This window comes from Indicator indicator, chromosome 15 (genome assembly GCF_027791375.1).
Source record: "Indicator indicator isolate 239-I01 chromosome 15, UM_Iind_1.1, whole genome shotgun sequence".
Taxonomy (NCBI): Eukaryota; Metazoa; Chordata; class Aves; order Piciformes; family Indicatoridae; genus Indicator; species Indicator indicator.
This window is the reverse complement of record NC_072024.1, coordinates 22,251,520-22,269,992: the sequence shown is the minus strand read 5'-3', so window position 1 is coordinate 22,269,992 and position 18,473 is coordinate 22,251,520.

Sequence of the window (18,473 nt, the reverse complement as noted above, 5' to 3'; positions counted from 1 at the left end):
GGAAGAGGATGAGAAACTTCTTTGGTGTGAAGGTGTTGGAGGCCTGGAGCAGGCTGCCCAGAGAGGTTGTGGAGTCTCCTTCTCTGGGGAGATTCCAAACCCCCCTGGACATCGTAATCCTGGGCAAGCTACTGTGGGTGACCCTGCTTTAGAAGGGTTGTTGGGCTAGATGATTTCCAGAGGCCCCTTCCAACACCACCACACTGGGATTTGGTAAGAGCCTTTTATCCAGGCCGTTAGGTTACCAAACGTTACTCCCTAAGCTCCAGAGCTGTCCTGTATTCCATTCCACTGGCAGACATCCCATACTCCTTTATAATCTGAAACAAAAAGGTTAGGATGAGCATTCTGGGCATTCCTGGTGTGTTAGGTTAATGTTGTTGGCAATCTGCTCTGCATACCATGGTTACATCATCATCCCCTCAGCTACTAGCTAGTCTGGATGCTGCTGTTGTCATCCATGTGGTTGCTACCTGCCTCATCTTTGAAGTCCCAGTGCTGCCTTTTTCTGGGTGTTGCATGTTCCTGTAGCATGGGCTGTGCTGTGTGCTGGAGCGTTCTGTGCTCCTCCCAGTGCCTCACTCTGGATGGGACAAGGTGAAAGCATTGTCTGTCCTTTTTCTCCTGAGCACAGAGATGCTGTCTCACTGCTCCTGGAAAAAGCCCCCTGAGGGTCTTGGTGCTAGGCCCATAACCCAGAGCAGGGGCTGCATGAAAGCCCAAGGCAGGATCAACACTTGCAGGACAATGAATTATGTTCCCTTTACTGCTGAGCTGCCCCTTGCACAACCTCTGTTATATTTCCACAGCTCTCCCACCACAGATGTGTTTGGGTTTATTTCCTTTTAAATCATACTGAAGTGCAAGGCAAGTTGTGCATTTTGGTGAGCAGAATGGTGTTAACCCTTATGGTTAGCTGAATACAAGCAGAGTCAGTTTGATGCTCAGATTTAATGTTTGCCCCTTTTGATTCCATAAGGTGTATAGAGGCCCCTGTGTGAAGAACCTCACATTTGGGGATCCTTTGAATCTTTCCAGCCAGGGGTCACTCTTTTGCATTGCTCAGATTTGATGAGAATCAGCTTTTCCTCCTCTGGCATGTATCAGCAGCAAGTGCTGGGGGGGCTAAGATGGAAATCTTCTCTATTGTGGAGGCAGAATTCTGTCATGAGGTTTTATTCTGTTTGAGGAGAGGAGATTGAGACTGGAGACTAGGAAGAAATTCTTTACAGTGAGTGTGGTGGGACACTAGAACAGGTTGCCCAGGGAGGTTGTGGATACCCCCTCCCTGGAGGTGATCAAGGCTGGGTGGGACAATGTCTTGAGCAACCTGGTCTAGCGGGGGGTGTCCCTACCCATGGCAGGGGGGTTGGAACTGGATGATCTTTAAGATCCCTTCCAACCCAAACCATTCTATCATCCTATGATGATACTCTCTCTTGTACCCTCGTACAAGAAGAAAGCATAAACTATTCCATAAAGAGTGTAGCCTTCTACTGAAATGGAAGGACACATCCCTCTGGTGCCCAGACACTCTGGTATGTGAAGTGATTATTTGGTTAAGTAAGAAAAAAAAAAATCAAAATCCAAGTTTTAATAAGCCCTGGATTTGCTGCCCCAAATACCAGGCAGACACCTGCACAAATGCTGTTTGCATACAAACCCAACTGTGCCCACAGAGAGCTGGGAGAGCAATCCAAAAACTGAACCATGCTCCTGAAACCAAGCTCCAAGTCTCCATCTTTTACAGTATATCATTACTGAAACAGAGGTGATTTAAAGGAATTGTATTAAAGAAAAAAACAGGATAAATAATTGTGCTCAATGATGGCAGACTCAGGCCCTGTGACCCCAGGCCTTCACTGGCATTTTGAACTCGCTGGCTGCCTGTTCTGCACAGGTATTTTTAGCTGCACCTGGAGGTTGGTGTTGCTGTTGCAAGATGCCCACACACATACCTGCAACCCTTTCAACTTCCCCACTGCATCCACATGCTGATCAGAGCAGCACCACACGCAGAAAGAGTGATCTCCTGGAGACCCTTGCCAGCAATCCCTCTGAAATGATGATTCTGCTGTATAGAATCAGAGAATGCATCAGGCTGGAAGGGACCCTCCAGAGGTCATCTTGTCCAGCCCCCCTGCAGTCAGCAGGGACATCCTCCAATTAGATCAGGTTGCTCAGGGCCACACCAAGTTTGGCCTTGATTGTCTCCAGTGATGGGGCCTCCACCACATCTCTGGGCAACCTGTTCCAGTATTTCACTACCCTCATAGTAAAGAACTTCCTCCTAAAGTCCAACCTAAATCTGCCCTGCTCCAGTGTCAAACCATTTCCTCTTGCCCCAGTGCTACAAGCCCTTCTAAACAGCCCCTGCCCAGCTTTCTTGCTGGCCCCATTCACACACTGAAATGCTACTGTAAGGTCTCCCCTTACAATACCCCCAAGACAGACAAAGTCCTTTTCTCTTGATAAAAATGGGGAACCTGCAGGTAGACAACTCAGGACTTGAGCTGTTCCTAAGCAGAGGTCCCAAGCATGTCAACTTGTGTTGAAAACTCTTTCAAGCCTGGCATGATGTGCTGGAGACCATCGGTGGAACCCAGCCAGCTTCCCTTAGCTCGTGTGTGGTCCGTCACTGAGCATCCAAGTGGAAGCTGAACTGGAGAAAAATTGCTTCAGTTGGAAAGATGACTTTATGGACACTAAGACAAGGTTTTCTTGAGCTGAACTGAAATCCAATCTTCCCAGCCACCAACTTAGTAGTTCTCACCTTCACTCAAGTTACTTTACTGCTTATCACATACATGGGAATCATTTTACTATTTTTCCTGGGAAACTAGAATTTAAGCTGCTTGCCTATCAGCTCACTGGCACCTAAAGAAGCTGGCAAAAAAACCCTCAGCATCTTTCCCCAAATTTCCTATGGAAAATCATTCACTCTGTTCTGGGAGGAGGTCTGCAGTGGGTTTGACATGAGCCATCTAGTTATGAGAAGGAAATGACATCAAACAGTTTGGGATACAGAAGCTTGACATTTCCAGCAGAGGAAGCTGTGTTGCTGTTGACAGTGAAGGCAATCCCAGAGTGGCCACTCTAAATCCTCTACTTTTGGTGCCTTTCAAACCCCCAACTTCAAGTACTTCAGTCTTCAGGATGAAGTAGTTTTCTGGTGTTAACTCAGACTCTTTAAAACCAAAGTCCAATGGAGGGCCAAAAGATGCTGAGGGGTGTGGAGCATCTCTGTGAGGAGGAAAGGCTGAGAGCCCTGGGGGTGTTGAGCCTGGAGAAGAGCAGCCCCAGAGGGGATCTGAGCAATGCTCAGCAAGAGCTAAAGGGTGGGGGGCAAGAGGCAGGGATTCCTTTCAGTGGTGCCCAGAGACAGGGCAAGGGGCAACAGGCACAAACTGGAACCCAAGAGGTTCCATCTGAACAAGAAGGGAAATTTAGCTTCATTGATTCATAGAATTGCCTGGTTGGAGAAGACCTTAAGGTTATTGAGTCCAACCATAACCTAACATCTCCCTCTATGCAACTGTTAGACCATGCTCCTGAGCACCTCATCCAATTGTCTTTTAAACACCTCCGGGGATTGTGACTCCACCAGTTCCCTGGGCAGTGTGAGGGTGCTGGACCCTTGGAGCATGCTGCCCAGAAAGGTGGTGGAATCTCCTGGAGAGATTCCAAACCCACTTGGACTTTGTGATCCTACACAAGCTTCTGTGGGTGCCCTGCTTTAGCAGGGGGGTTGGACTGGATGATCTCCAGAGGTTCCTTCCAGCCCACACCATGCTGGGACTCTGTGACTTTTAACAGGTAGACACATTAATAGCAGAACCTTTTAAACAGTGACAGTGGAAGATCCTTTAGCATAAGGCATTTGCCTAAGTGCAAAGTGCCAAATGCAACGTAACAGAAATAAGCCTGATCTGGCAAAGTGGGCAAGAAAAAGTGGGTCAGGCTCAAGCCTCCTCCTTGCTGATCTGCTGAATTGCTGAGCACCTGAAGCCTGTGGGTAGCAGCAAGAATCACAATTGCTGGTTGAGGTTCTTCTTGCCTTATTAAATCAAGTCAATACTTGCTCGATGATCAGAATCTCGCTCAGCTTCAATCTTGTGCTGGAGCTCAGAGGAGGAGATTTGCACGCAGGCTTTGCTGTTCTTCTTAGAAGAACTAATAAACGGTGTAAAAATGAAGCCTGAGCGATCTCTCTTGCCTGAGGCTATTATTGAAACCTAGGTAGATGGAGATTCATTCTCATTTGGCCATGGCACCTTCCAATCTGCAGTCACCTGTAGCAGATGAGGAATTCCTTGGGTGTATCAGACACTTAATTTACCTTTGGGCAGATACCAAGAAAAATTACAGGTTAGTTAGCTAGTTCAAAAGGGGGGAAAAAATGCATTGCAATTAGAGAGCCCATGATAAGAGGGAGACTAATCCCTGCCAAGCTGTGTTCTGGGCTGTTGGAATCTGTTGCCAATGCCAGCAGATGACAGGCAGGAGAAGATGCAGTAAGTACAAGGCTTTGATTTTGAAATTATATACATAAATATATGTATACACAAACACACATATATTTATTTCTTTTATCTGAGGGAAGATTGTAATCACTGTTTAATCAAAGAGCATGTTTTTTTAAGGTGCAGAAGCAGCTCCGGTCTGCTTTGGATGTCAAATTGAAGTTGGCTGTAGGTTTCTCTATCTTGTTTTGTCACGAGCAAGGGATTCAAATTGTGGCTATGGTTTTGCTTTGAACAGTCTGGCATAGAGTGCTCACCCTGTACAAAAATACATGGCTGCTCTCCCGAGAGAGCATTTAATGGCTGAGAAATTGCTGCTCTGTGAGAAGCATTTAAATCCCATCACTAATTTCCCACGTGGACTGGAGACAGCTCTGCTTCTTTGTCAGCTCCTCACAGTACCTAAGAGATCCCTGTGACCATTTGTGTCCCGTGCCAATGTATTCAGCCCATGCATTACACAAACACTGCTTAGAAGCACTTTGTAAGCCTGCAGGTGAAGCCTGTGTGGCAATGCTGGCTTTGCACAATCGCTGCAGCTCATTTACAAACCAGTGGGTATCAGCCTGCCTGCCTATTTGATCTTCTGCCTGCTTAGATTAACCCTTTCTCATCCAAGTTTCCAGCCTGGTGATGCTTTGGGTGTATGGACATGCAGAAGAGATCTTGGAGCAATTTTATTCCTGAGGAAAAATTGCCTAGATTTCATTACAGAACTCAATAATCCTGAGGACTGAGATTAAAAAGAATACAACTTTGATGTCACTCCTTTCTCCTGCTGTAACTGAAGCAGAACCAACTGTACCTGAATACTTAATACCAACTCTAGCTGATGCCAGCTCCATCTAAATGCTCAGATTGATGATATCCTACTTCATAAATTATTCTTTTTAGATTTACACAAGAGTCAATTCTTTAAGAGGAGTTCAAATCTGTCTAGAAGGCAGGTGGGTGTAGTTTGGGGTGAGTAAATAGAAGAGAAATCACTTTCTACCACATCTCTGTTCCATCAACAGAGGGAGGTGATTCTGCCCTTCTACTCTGCTCTTGTGAGACCCCACCTACAGCACTGTGTCCAGTTCTGGTACCCCCAGCATAAGAAGGACACGGAGCTGCTGGAGTGAGTCCAGAGGATGCCACAAAGATGATCCAAGGGATGGAGAACCTCCCCTATGGAGACAGACTGAGAGAGTTGGGATTGGCCATCCTGGAGAAGAGAAGGCTCCAAGGAGATCTTAGAGCAGCCTTCCAGAACCTGAAGGGGATATAGGAGAGCTGGGGAGGGACTTTTGACAAGGGCTGGGAGTGACAGGATGAGGGACAGCGGCTTTGGGCTAAAGAGGGGAGGTTTAGACTGGAGATTAGGAAGAAATCCTTTACAGTGAGAGTGGTGAGACACTGCGACAGGTTGTCCAGGGAGGTTCACAGGAGCACAGGAGCACAGGGTGTTAAGGCTTGGAAGGGACCTCTGGAGATCTTCATGTCCAACCCCCCTGCCAGAGCAGGACCAGAGAATCTAGCGCAGGTCGCACAGGTTGTGGCTGCCTCCTTCCTGGAGGTGTTCAAGGCCAAGTTGCATGGGGCCTTGAGCAACCTGATCTGGTGGAAGGTGTCCATGGTGGTGGGGTCGGGACTGGATGATCTTTAAGGTTCCTTCCAACCCAAACCATTCTGTGATTCTATGACCTTTCTCTGAGCTCACTCTAACATGCAGATCTCTGAGGTCCCCTTAGGCTAGTTAAAAGTCTCCTGCTCCTGAGGGGTGTTTCACATTGCTGCTACTTTCTATTGTAGAGAAGGAAATGGTTACCAAAGGATGGACCAGATGTGACTCCAGCATCTATTGCAGAAAGTGGCTGTGCTGTAAAGGAGCTGTTTGCTCTAGCTACAAAAGCAAGGGGTGGTAACAGCTACCTTTTTGCAGATAGGCAGCCCTCAGTTGCAAACCCAAGGTCACTCCAGCTTGTCTTGCTGAGGAATGACATGTCCATTCTCCACAATGAAGCTGTAAGAACCAGCTTAATGTAGTGCTGGGAACAACAAACCCAAACTTGATTCAGTCTCACCCACCCCACCCACCTCAGTCTCACTGCCAGCTTCATGGCTTGAACTGCTCTTTCCAGTCTTATCAGTGCCTTCCACCAAGGGTTTCTCTCACAGGCTTTGCACTTGGATTCCTTCACATATTGCCAAAATCTCATCATCCTTTCCTCAAAGTCTCAAACACCAAAAGCAATGCTTTGCCCACCTTTTTTCTTCCATTGACCCAGTTCTCCTTCCAGACACAAAGCTGAAGGAGTGCCAGCACAGCCTGAGCTCCTTCAGCAGTGTGCCAGCAATTTGGATTGTTTAAAGAGCTGATGAGTCTGTGAATTTCCATCTCCCATGAGCATATGCTACTGCTGTTCACATTTTATTTGCCAATGAGGGCTTGCAGAAAACTTGTATTTCACTGAAGAATTACTCAGATTCACAGAATTGTTTTGGTTCTGAAAAACTCTTAGAATCTTTAAATCCAACCACTCTCTAACTTTAAACAAGGCTGGGGCTAAACTATGGCACTCAGCACCACAGCTATGCCTCTTTGAGACACCTTGAGGGAGAGGGATTCAACCACCTCCCTGTTCCAATCTTTGAGAACCCCTTCAGGGAAGAGTTTTCTCCTGATGTTCAACCTAAATCTCCCCTGGTGCAACTTGAGGCCATTTCCTCTCATCCTGTCATTTGTTACTAGGGGGAAGAGACCAACCCCCACCTGGCTCCAATCTCCTTTCAGGGAGTTGTAGAGAGCCAGAAGGTCTCCCCTCAGACTCTTCTTGGGTGCAGGCTAATGAAGAAGTGTTACATAAACCAGAGGCAAGTTTCACACATTTGGGTCTTCACCAGAAGCTTGTGCAAGATGATTTTTATAGCCAGATTAAACTTTGGTTGTTTCACCACTTTTTATTAGGTCTAAATAGTTGGCCATGGTACACCATAAACTCTCATATTCTGAGCAGGCTCATTGTGAATGAAAGTGATCACTGCTGAAGGGTTGATTTATGGACAAAGACACCAGAGATGAGCCAGGGGTGCAGTGGGAACATCTTCTTTGATACAGCTTTGGATGGAGTGAATGCTTTGTAGCCTTCACACTGACAGGTCTTATCCAGTGTTTACCTCCCTCTGTTTCCACACCCACCACACCTGCGTGTCACTAACTCTCCATTTATATGGAAAATGTCACTTCAGCTGGAGCACCCTGCCCCTTCCACTGTCACCAACTGCACCAAGTCCCACCTCTCCATATCCTGTAGCTCCAACTGTCAGCCAGTGCACACTCAGTGGAAACATTCTGCCTTCCAAAGACAGGTTTGCAGTGTCCTGCTGACAGACTAACTTCTGAGATTGTAAAAGGATATGAGCTCCTTGCTTAAGTGTCTCCAGCTACCACTGCACTACAATTATTTTTCCTGTTCAGCAAGCAAAGTGCATCATCTCACAGCTCTCCTCAGCACGGTTGTGAGAGTCCAGCAGAGATTAGCAAGGTGCTGAGGGGCCTGGAGCACCTCTGTGAGGAGGAAAGCCTGAGAGCCCTGGGGCTGTTGAGCCTGCAGAAGAGCAGCCCTAGAGGGGATCTGATCAATGCTCAGCAAGAACTAAAGAGTAGGGAGCAAGAGGATGGGGCCAGACTCTTTTCTGCAGTGCTCAGGGACAGGACAAGGGTCAATGGGCACAAACTGGAACCCAGGAGGTTCCACCCCAACATGAGAAGAAACTTCTTTACAGTGAGGGTGCTGGAGCCCTGGAGCAAGCTGTCCAGAGAGGTTGTGGAATATCCTTCTCTGGAGACTTTCAAGACCCATCTGGATGCATTCCTATGTGACCTGCCCCAGCTGACCCTGCTTTGGCAGGGGGGTTGGACTGGATGATCTCTGAGGTCCCTTCCAATCCCTACCATTCTATGATTCTATGATTCTATGTATCTGGTTTAAAGTAAGCACAAAGATAATCCAAACCATTCAGATTCTCTCGTGTTCATACAATTTAACTGCTTGGAGTCCCATAAAATGTCACTTGTTAGGCCTTAAGATTCTCTTCAGGGGAATTTGGTGGGTAAAATCTGAAGCAAGTGGACAAGTGAGGAATCACAGAATTGTTTGGGTGGGAATGTACGCTAAAGATCATCAAGTTCCAACTACCTCACCATGGGCAGGGACACCTCCCACCAGCCCAGCTTGCTCAAGACCCTGACCAGCCTGGCCTTGGACACCTCTAGGGAGGGAGCATCCACAGTCTCCCTGGGCAACCTGTTCCAGTGTCTCCCCACCCTCACTGGAAAGAATGTCTTCCTAATCTCCAGCCTCAATCTCCCCTCTTCCAGCTTCCAGCTGAATGAAATACAGCTGCCAATCTAACTGTAGTGTTCAGTAAGGAATTGTCCACCTAAGCTGTGTTTGCTTTCTAAGAGGAAGCACAAGATGTTTCATCTCTTTCAGAAGAAACAGAAATCAGCTGCTCACAGCTCAGAGTGTATTCATATGCAAAGATTACTCATCTCTAAATTGCAGCTGCTTTCAGAGGCAGTGTTAGATTACTCACTCTACCCTGAAAATAGCTGCAAAGCAGCAGAGAATGCTTCTGGAGATCACTTTCAAGCTAATTACATATGCAAAAATGCATCTGTTGGGTGACATTGCTGAAGCTCACGATTTTCAAATGTTTCCTTGTCCCACACAGTGATTACTCAAAACCAGTTCAGAAAGAGAACTCATCAAGAATCTTTCAACAAAATGCTTTTTCATTGGAAAATGAGGCTCAAAGCCAGAAGTTTTGCATGGAAATTAATCTGTTTTGGTGAGGTACCTGTTTTTGCTGCAAGGAAAGGTTTCAGTGTTGCAAGACAAAAGTTTCTAGTTCAGAGGAGACATCCTTTCATTCTGGATTATCAGATAATGCAGGCCAATAGAATGGGAAAAAAAATCACTTCCAGAATTTTGCTCCTATTCACAGAATCACAGAATCATAGAATCATAGAATCACAGAATCATAGAATCGCAGAGTCACAGAATCATAGAATCACAGAATCACAGAGTCATAGAATCATAGAATCACAGAATCATAGAATCACAGAATCATAGAATCACAGCACCATAGGATCGTAGGATTGCAGAATGGTTTCCCTCTATTTTAAGCCTCACCTTCTGCCTTGTCCTAACAATATGAGCCAACTGGCTGGTCTCAGCCCAAAACCCCAGTCCCAGCCCAAAGAAAGCCAGCCCCTGGATCTAACACGCAGGAAAAACCCAAAATTTTAAGTATGGTAATATTTGATTTGGTTTTCTTTTTTTTAATATGTTAAAGTAGGCTGGGAGAGGTGGTGTGTTGGAGTAAAGTTCTGCGCTTCACGGAGTCATAGAATGATTTGGGTTGGAAGGGACCTTAAAGGTCATTTAGTTCCAACCCCTCCCCACCAATAGTGAGAGACAATTTCCACTAGACCAGCTTGCTCAAGGCCTCATCCAATCTGCCCTTGAACACTTCCAGGGAGAGGGCAATCCCTGTGTATCTGCCTTGTGAAGCAATGACCTAAATGCTCTACTCCAAGAGATGGGAGTAGCAGACAAAGGAGATGACAGACGGTGTGAGAGCTGGAGCTGCTGGATTTCCAAGCTGCTGGATCACAGGATAAAATCATTCTCCTCTAGGTAGAACCATGAGAATTAACAACACTGTACTGTCAAAGTTCAAAACAATTGGTCAACAACTATAGTCTGTTCCTCAGGCCAGACCAAGATCCTATCATGGGTGAGCCACACCACTACCAGCGTGGGGAAGGATTAAACACCAAGTTGTTTTTACACGACTGGCTTCAGAGCTCAATGCAAACAACAACTTGCATGCAGCCAGAGAATTTTCAAGAGTTGTTGTTGCCATGTAGCTTCTTACTTTAAACTTCACACTGGAAGTCTTCATGTTTTCAAAGTAAGCAGCTCTGCTTGCTCTTCTCCAGAGCTCTGGAGTGTTGTATCTCAAGCAGTGTTTAATTGTCCTCCCCACTGAAGATGAGATGAGCTGAAGTAAAAGAAAGCTGCATGTCACAGGACAGCTTGGAAGCAAAGTTGTCATGTCCTTTAATTCTTTAGGGAGCATGCTGGTTTGTGATGGTGTCTGTGTTTGATACTTCTCAGACCCAATTTTGGACCAAGCAGTCTCAACAATGTCAGAGGGGCAACTGAAGGATCTCTGTAACTGCTTCTTCTCATACGTAACAGCTGACAGGACCAAGGGCCACGAGGATGAGCAGAGGGCAGGAGCACCTCTCCTGTGAGGACAGACTGAAAGAGTTGGGCTTGTTCAATCTGGAGAAGAGAAGGCTCTAAGGAGATCTTATTGTGGCCTTCCAGTATCTGAAGGGGGCTACAAGAAAGCTGGGGAGGGACTTTTTAGGATGACAGGGAGTGATAGGACTGGAGGGGATGGAACAAAACTAGAAGTGGGTAGATTCAGATTGGATATTAAGAAGTTTTTCCCCCTGAGGGTGGTGAGAGACCGGCACAGGTTGCCCAGGGAGGTGGTGGAAGCCTCATCCCTGGAGGATTTTAGGGCCAGGCTGGATGTGGCTGTGAGCAACCTGCTGGAGTGTGAGGTGTCCCTGCCCATGGCAGGGGGGTTGGAACTGGCTGAGCCTTGAGGTCCCTTCCAACCCTGACAATTCTGTGATTCTATGACAAGAGAAATGGTACCAGGGGGAGGTTTAAGCTGGACATTAGGAAAAACTTTTATGTCAAAAAGGTTCTCAAAGAATGGAACAGGCTGCCCAGTGGAGTGCTGGAATACCCATCCCTGGATGTATGTAAAAGCCATCTAGATATGGTGCTGAAGGATATGGTGTAGTAGTGGCCCTGGCAGAGTTAGATCATGGTTGGACCTGATGACCTTAAAGGTCTTTTCCAGCCATGACGACTCTGTGGTACTGCAGTGTCAGCTCAGTGCTCATTTCTTTTACAGGCCCTGGGGAAAAGGGGAATGCTAGCCAGAAAAGTGCCCTGCTCATAATACTCCAGTGTCATCTCAGGGGGCTGAGAAGCCAACAGCTCTTAATTTTGATTCTTTTTATGTTTTGGACAACAAGAGCAGGCTGTTTATGCTGCAAGCATGCTAGTAAAACTCTTCCTAGGTAGTCAAAGGAGATTTTGCAGATGTCTGGAACAAATGTACAGCTACTGTGAGTGGTAAGAGTGAAGAAAAAAACAACATTGAAATTAAATCAGAACCAGTTTTTACAGGATGTGTCTGTATCTGCTTTTGGAGAGCTTGCCCTTCTAGCATAACTTCTCTACCAGTTACTGAAAGTCCTTTTCCACATTCATTTCGCAGGACCCAAAGCAAAGAAGGGAGGTAGATGTCTCCAGTGAACATGGAACATGTTATTTGCTGGAACTTTCTCCCAGAGGAGTGAAGTTTACTGTGCAAGGACACTCACATCTGCTTGGCCCAGGAATGTCAGTGAGATTTATTCCTACCTGATGCCTATGGCACACTTGGTCTCTCACCCACCAGAAGTGAAACAATACTTGACAGCTGATTTGTGGCTGAAGTGGGAACATTCTGCAGTAAATAGTTGTGTTATGTAGTTAATAGTTCTGTTTTCTATTCTATCTGCTCTTCAACCCTTCTTCCTCTCCTAAGTGCTAAAGGGGCTTTCTGTTGTTTCCCAATGTGTCACCCTTCACATAATCATGAACTGATGGGGTTGCAAGGGACCTCTAGAGATCACCCAGTCCAAACCCCCTGCTAAAGCAGGGCACTCACAGCAGCTTGCCCAGAATCACAAAGTCCAGGGGGGTTTGGAATCTCTTCAGAAAAGGAGACTCCACAACCTCTCTGGGCAGCCTGCTCCAGACCTCCAGCACCCTCACACCAAAGAATTTTTTTCTCATGTTCAGATGGAATCTCCTGGGTTCCAGCTTGTGCCTATTGCCCTCTGACCTGTTGCTGATTATCACAGAAAAGTGGCCCCATGCTCTTGCCCCCCACCCTTTAGCTCTTGCTTGGCATTGAGAAGATTCCTTCTCAGGCTGCTCTTCTCCAGGCTCAACAGCCCCAGGGCTCTCAGCCTTCCCCCAGAAGCTCCAGTTCCCTCAGAATCTTTGCAGCCTTCACTGGAGTCTCTCCAGTAGTTCCCTGTCTCTCTTGAACTGGGGAGCCTAGAACTGAAGCCACTCCAGCTGTAGCCTCACAAGGGCCAAGGACTTTCTGTCCTTAGACAGACAAAAGGAGGTGACTATGCATTTAATGCACAGTGACTCTTCCAGAGACGAAGCCCTTACCCATCATTGCTGTGCACCACCATGCCAAGGTTAAGATTTTTCTCCCATGTGCTATTTCTGTCTGCCCCAAGATGACTGCTGCCCCTGACCTGAACCAGTGCTTGGGTATTTTTTTTTCCCTAGAGTTTCACTGAATGTCAGTTTTTCAGTTTAAAAAAAGGCAGGATTTATCCCATGTTCACATTACATCACCCAATGTGACTCCTCCAGTGGCTATTTTTGTAGCCTGGAGTCATGTCGCTTAGTTCCTAGAATCAGGATGATAAATTTTAACACTGAGCATTTATTTAGTTACTGAACTTCTGTCTTTTTTCTGACCACAGAGTTCCTCATTTTACTTCTCTTTTGAGCCCAGCTTTTCTGTAAAAACTCTCTGTTTACTGCACTGGGTGGAGTCTGCTTTACTCTCCACAACACCTGCATGGGAAAATGTTCTTTCTTTCTTTCTTTCTTTCTTCTTCCCAACCCCTTTCTGTCTTTTATTTTTGTGTGTGTGAGCAGTCTGTGATGGGCCAGCAGTGTGCTCAGCTGGCCAAGAAGGCCAACAGCATCTTGGCTTACATCAGGAACAGTGTGGTCAGCAGTTCTAAGGAAGTGATTATCCTCCTCTTCTCAGAATCACAGAATCACAGAATCACAGAATCAACCATGTTGGAAGAGACCTCCAAGATCATCAAGTCCAACCAATCACCCAACCCTATCTATCAACTAGCCCATGGCACTAAGTGCTTCATTCAGTCTCTTCTTAAACACCTCCAGGGATGTTGAGCCCCCACCTCCCTGGGCAGCCCCTTCCAATGGCCAATCCCTCTTTCTATGAAGAACTTTCTTCTAAGATCAAGCCTAAACTTCCCCTTGCACAGCTTGAGACTGTGTTCTCTTGTTCTGTGGCTGGCTGCCTGGGAGAAGAGACCAATCCCCCTGAATAATGGCTCTGGGTTTGGATCCTTCGCTCCAAGAAGGACATTGGGCTGCTGGAGCATGTCCAAGAATAGCAATCAAGTTGGTGAAGGGCCTTGACCAGGAGTCTAATGAGGAACAGCTAAGGAAAATGGGGGTGTTTAGTCTTCAGAAGAGGCAGCTGAGAGGAGACCTCATCACCCTCTACAACTCCCTGGAAGGAGGTTGGAGTGAGGTGGGGGTTAGTCTCTCCTCACATGCAACAAAGTGACAGGACAAAAGGAAATGGTCTCATGTTGTGCCAGGGGAGGTTTAGGTTGGATATTAGGAAAAGTTTCTTCACAGAAAGGGCTGTCAGGCACTGGGATAGGCTGCCCAGGGAGGTGGTGAAGGTATTTAAAAGATGTGTGGCTGTGGAGCTGAGGGACATGGTTTAGTGGTAGTGGCTTAGCAGTAGCCATGGGACTGGGAGCTCTAGGCAGGCAGTTCGACACAATGATCTCTGGCGTCTCTTCCAGCCTCAACAATCCTGTGATTCTATGACACTGCTGTGTGCTTTAAACTTGCTTTTCTAAAGCATGTGGCACACTTTCTTGTTGCTTTGTGCTGCCAAGACAAGCACTACACATAATCAAAACCTCTGAGACCACCACCTTTCCATATATCCTCTGGCTATATCCTATCTGTATTCCAAAGGTGTTTCTTTAGGATGCACCTGTCAAAGATTTTCAGGTTGTTTGCAAAATGAGCAGGATTTGAAGGGAGATGCAGGAGAGCTAGAGAAGGACTTTTTACAGAGGCATGGAGTGACAGGATGAGGGCTAATAGCTTCAAACTGGAAGAAATGGATTGAGATTAGACATTAGGAAGAAATTCTTCCCTGTGATGAGGGAAGGCTGCCCAGAGAAGTTGTGGAGGCTCCAAGCCTAGAAGTGTTCCACTCCAGGTTGGACAGGGCCTTGAGCAACCTGGTCTATTAGGAGGTGTCCCTGCCCACAGTGGGGTGGTTGGAACTAGCTGAACTTTTAGGTCCCTTCAAACCCAAGCCTTTCTCTGATTCTGTGATCTATCACTGGATGCACTGTGGTTTGTGAAGTGCTGTGAGAATCTGGGATAGGAAATGCCTACAGCAGAGTACCTGCCTCTGGAGCATGCCTAATTCTGACTCAAACCTATCTTTGCAGTTTCTTTGAGATGACTTTAGAGGCATCTGAGGTGTCTTATTAAAATTATCTCTCTTTGCCACCCATCTATGCTCCCAGCTGAAGAGCCCTCATGTAGTTAGTTGCTTACCATGCAGAAGCTGGTTTATATCTCTAAAAATCCCTGTGGCCTTTTTCTGTTCCTCTTAATTTTATTAAGAATATATTCTGGCACAGGCACAGATCTGTTGAGGAGGTGATTCTCCCCCTCTACTCCATTCTGGTGAGACCCCACCTGGAGCACTGTGTCCAGGTCTGGAGCCTCTATTACAAGAAGGATCTGGAGGTGCTGGAAGGTGTCCAGAGAAGGTCCACGAGGATGAGCAGAGGGCTGGAGCTGCTCTGCTGTGAGGACAGACTGAGAGAGTTGGGGCTGTTCAATCTGGAGAAGAGAAGGCTCCCAGGAGACCTTCTTGTGGCCTTGCAGGATCTGAAGGGGGCTCCAAGAAAGCTGGGGAGGGACTTTTTAGGGTGTTAGGGAGTGATAGGGCTGGGGGGATGGAAAAAAATTAGAAATGGTTAGATTCAGATTGGATGTTAGGAAGAAGTTTTTCCCCATGAGGGTGGTGAGACACTGGCAGAGGTTGCCCAGGGAGGTGGTGGAAGCCTCATCCCTGGAGGTTTTTGCAGCCAGGCTGGATGTCGCTGTGAGCAACCTGCTGTAGTGTGAGGTGTCCCTGCCCATGGCAGGGGGGTTGGAACTGGCTGATCCTTGAGGTCCCGTCCAACCCTGACAATTCTGAGATTCTATGATTTTATGATCTGCACTCAAAAGGTGGGAACATCCTTAATTCCTGCAATGCAAGTGAGTACTCTCTTCTGGTTCACTTCGTTCTCAGACCTCATCCCAAATTCCTCACATTGTTTCTTGTCTTAATCACTGTTCACAGATCTTGAATGAATTTTCAGGTAGTTGTAGATGTCAATAAGGTCTCTTCTGAGCCTTCTCTTCTCCAGGCTAAACAACCGCAGCTCCTTCAGCCTCTCCTCATAGGGTTGGATTGGATGATCTCCAGAGATCCCTTTCAAGCCCCACGGTGCAGGGATTCTGTGATTTCTTTGTCTGGCTGACATGAGCTGCAGCAGAACTTACTATTTGCACATGGTGTGGGCTGTCTTTTCCTAGATTGTTGCTTTGCATTCATTTGCATAAGATTTAATCTGCTCTTTCATCATCTAATATGGGGCATTCTCACTGCATGTGTTGTACTCATCAAGATACGGTGCAGTAGCAGCCCTGTTGGAGTTAGATAATGGTTGGACTTGATGGTCTTGGAGGTCTTTTCTAACTATGGTGATTCTGTGTGATCCTTTATGGTGAAGGTGCTGGAGCCCTAGAGCAGGCTGCCCAGAGAGGTTGTGGAGTCTTATTCTCCAGAGACTTTCCAAACCTGCCTGGATGCCTTCCTGTGTGACCTGCCCTAGGTGACCCTGCTTTGGCACGGTGTTGGACTGAATGATCTCTGTAAGTCTCTTCCAACCTCTACCATTCTGTGATTCTGTGACCTTCAAAAAAAGTGTTTATCAGCAAACTTTCTTGCCATCCTATTTGCTTGTGTTGTTTCCTTATGGCCTTGTGAAGAAGTCAGATGAGTTTGTTGTCTTTTTTTTTTTTTCCAAACCAGACAATATCTATAGTCTGAGAGGTAAATTAATTACATCTGAGGAATTAATAAACACTAGACAAAAATCCTCCTTTAGCAGCTTCAGCTCTGATGGTGCATATTAATAATGCTGCTTGATGTCTGGTGAACAGCAGAGTAAGAATCACAGCATGGTGGAGGTTGGAAGGGACCTCTGGAGATCACCCAGTCCAACTCCACTGCTAAAGCAGAGTCACCCAGAGCAGGCTGCACAGACACAACCATATGGGTTTTAAAGGTCTCCAGAGAAGAATCCTCTCTGGGCAGCTTGCTCCAAGGCTCCAGCATCTTCAGAGCAAAATTATTTCTTAAGCTGAAGTGAAACCTCCTGTGTTCTAAGAAGCTATGGCCTTTGAGAGATGCTTTGCATATGCAGAGCACACTCTGTCTGGGATCACAGAGTTTGTAACTGCTCAGGCTGCACTTTCACAAAGCAAGTAACTGGAGACTGTGGCCAAACAGGGATATTCCAGTCCTTGCTCATCTCATCCACCAGCTGGGCCTTCCTGCTCTTCTCTGGCGTCGATCAAGACTCACTGGAGCTGAGAGATTAGTCATGAAAACAGAAAGCTCTGACTCACAGTGCTGTGTCATAACTCCTAGAGCCAGCCCCAGAGAAGGGGCAGAAAGGGGCAGATGGGGCTCAGAGGGGAACCAGGGACTGTCCCTTCGGCAGCAGTGTTATTAGGCTGTGTCACAGGGGTTGTGCAAGGGCAGCTGAGCCCTAGAGCACAGCAATGCTGTAGGAGAAACCTGAGGCACAGAGAACCTAAACAAAGCCACACTTTTTTCTTCCCACAGAGTTGGTTCTATCCTAGCTCACACCAGGACATTGTAACAGTCAGGAATGCAGTGTGGAGGTTTAACCTTCACAGAGTCCCAGCCTGGTGGGGGTTGGAAGGGACTTCTGAAGATCATCTAGTCCAACTCCCCTGCTAGAGAAGGATCACCACAACAGCTTCCATAGTATTCTCTCCAGCCCCAACTAAAATATACAGAGGTAATTGTGATAAGCATATTTTTAAGTGTACAGCCTGAAAACCCCAACCAAGCCCATGAACTGCTTGTCCACAAGGATCATGGTCATCATTACTATCAGTGTTATCAGCCCTGTGACTTCACATCAGCACATCATCCATGATTGCTCTGCAGGTTAGTGCTCATACCAACTGTGCTGAAGTGAAAGCTTCTGTCACAGTCACAGAATGTTAGGGGTTTGAAGGAGCCTCTGGAGATCATTGAGTCCAACCCCCCCTGCCACAGTAGAATCACCTAGGGCAGGCCACACAGAAATACAAACAGATGGGTCTTGAAAGTGTCTAGGGAAGGAGACTCCACAACCTTTCTGGGCAGCCTGCTCCAGGACTCTGTCACCCTCCCAGTAAAGAAGTTTCTCTTGGTGTTGAGGTGGAACCTTCTGTGTTCCAGTTTGTATCCATTGCTCCTTGTCCTACCACAGGACACCACTGAAAAGAGACTGGCCCCTTCTTGACACCCATCCCACTGAGAAGATCTCCCTTCAGTCTTCTCTTCTCCAGGCTAAACAGCCCCAGCCTTTCTTCATCAGTCAGATGTTCCAGTCCCTTCATCATCCTCATAGCCTCCACTGGACCCTCTCCAGGAGTTACCTGTCCCTCTTGAACTGAGGAGCCCAGAACTGGACACAACACTGCAGATGTGGTCTCACCAGGGCAGAGCAGAGGGGGAGGAGAACCTCCTTCAATCTGCTGGCCACACTCTCCTTAATGCCCCAGGAGCCCATGGGTCCCCCAGGACTGCAAAGTCCTCATCCATGGAGTGTCAGGAAATGAAGCCAAGGAGCGAGAAGTTCTCTATTGATATGTCATGACAGACTCAGTCAGAGCTGCCTCTGGGTGTCTAATTCTACCAAGA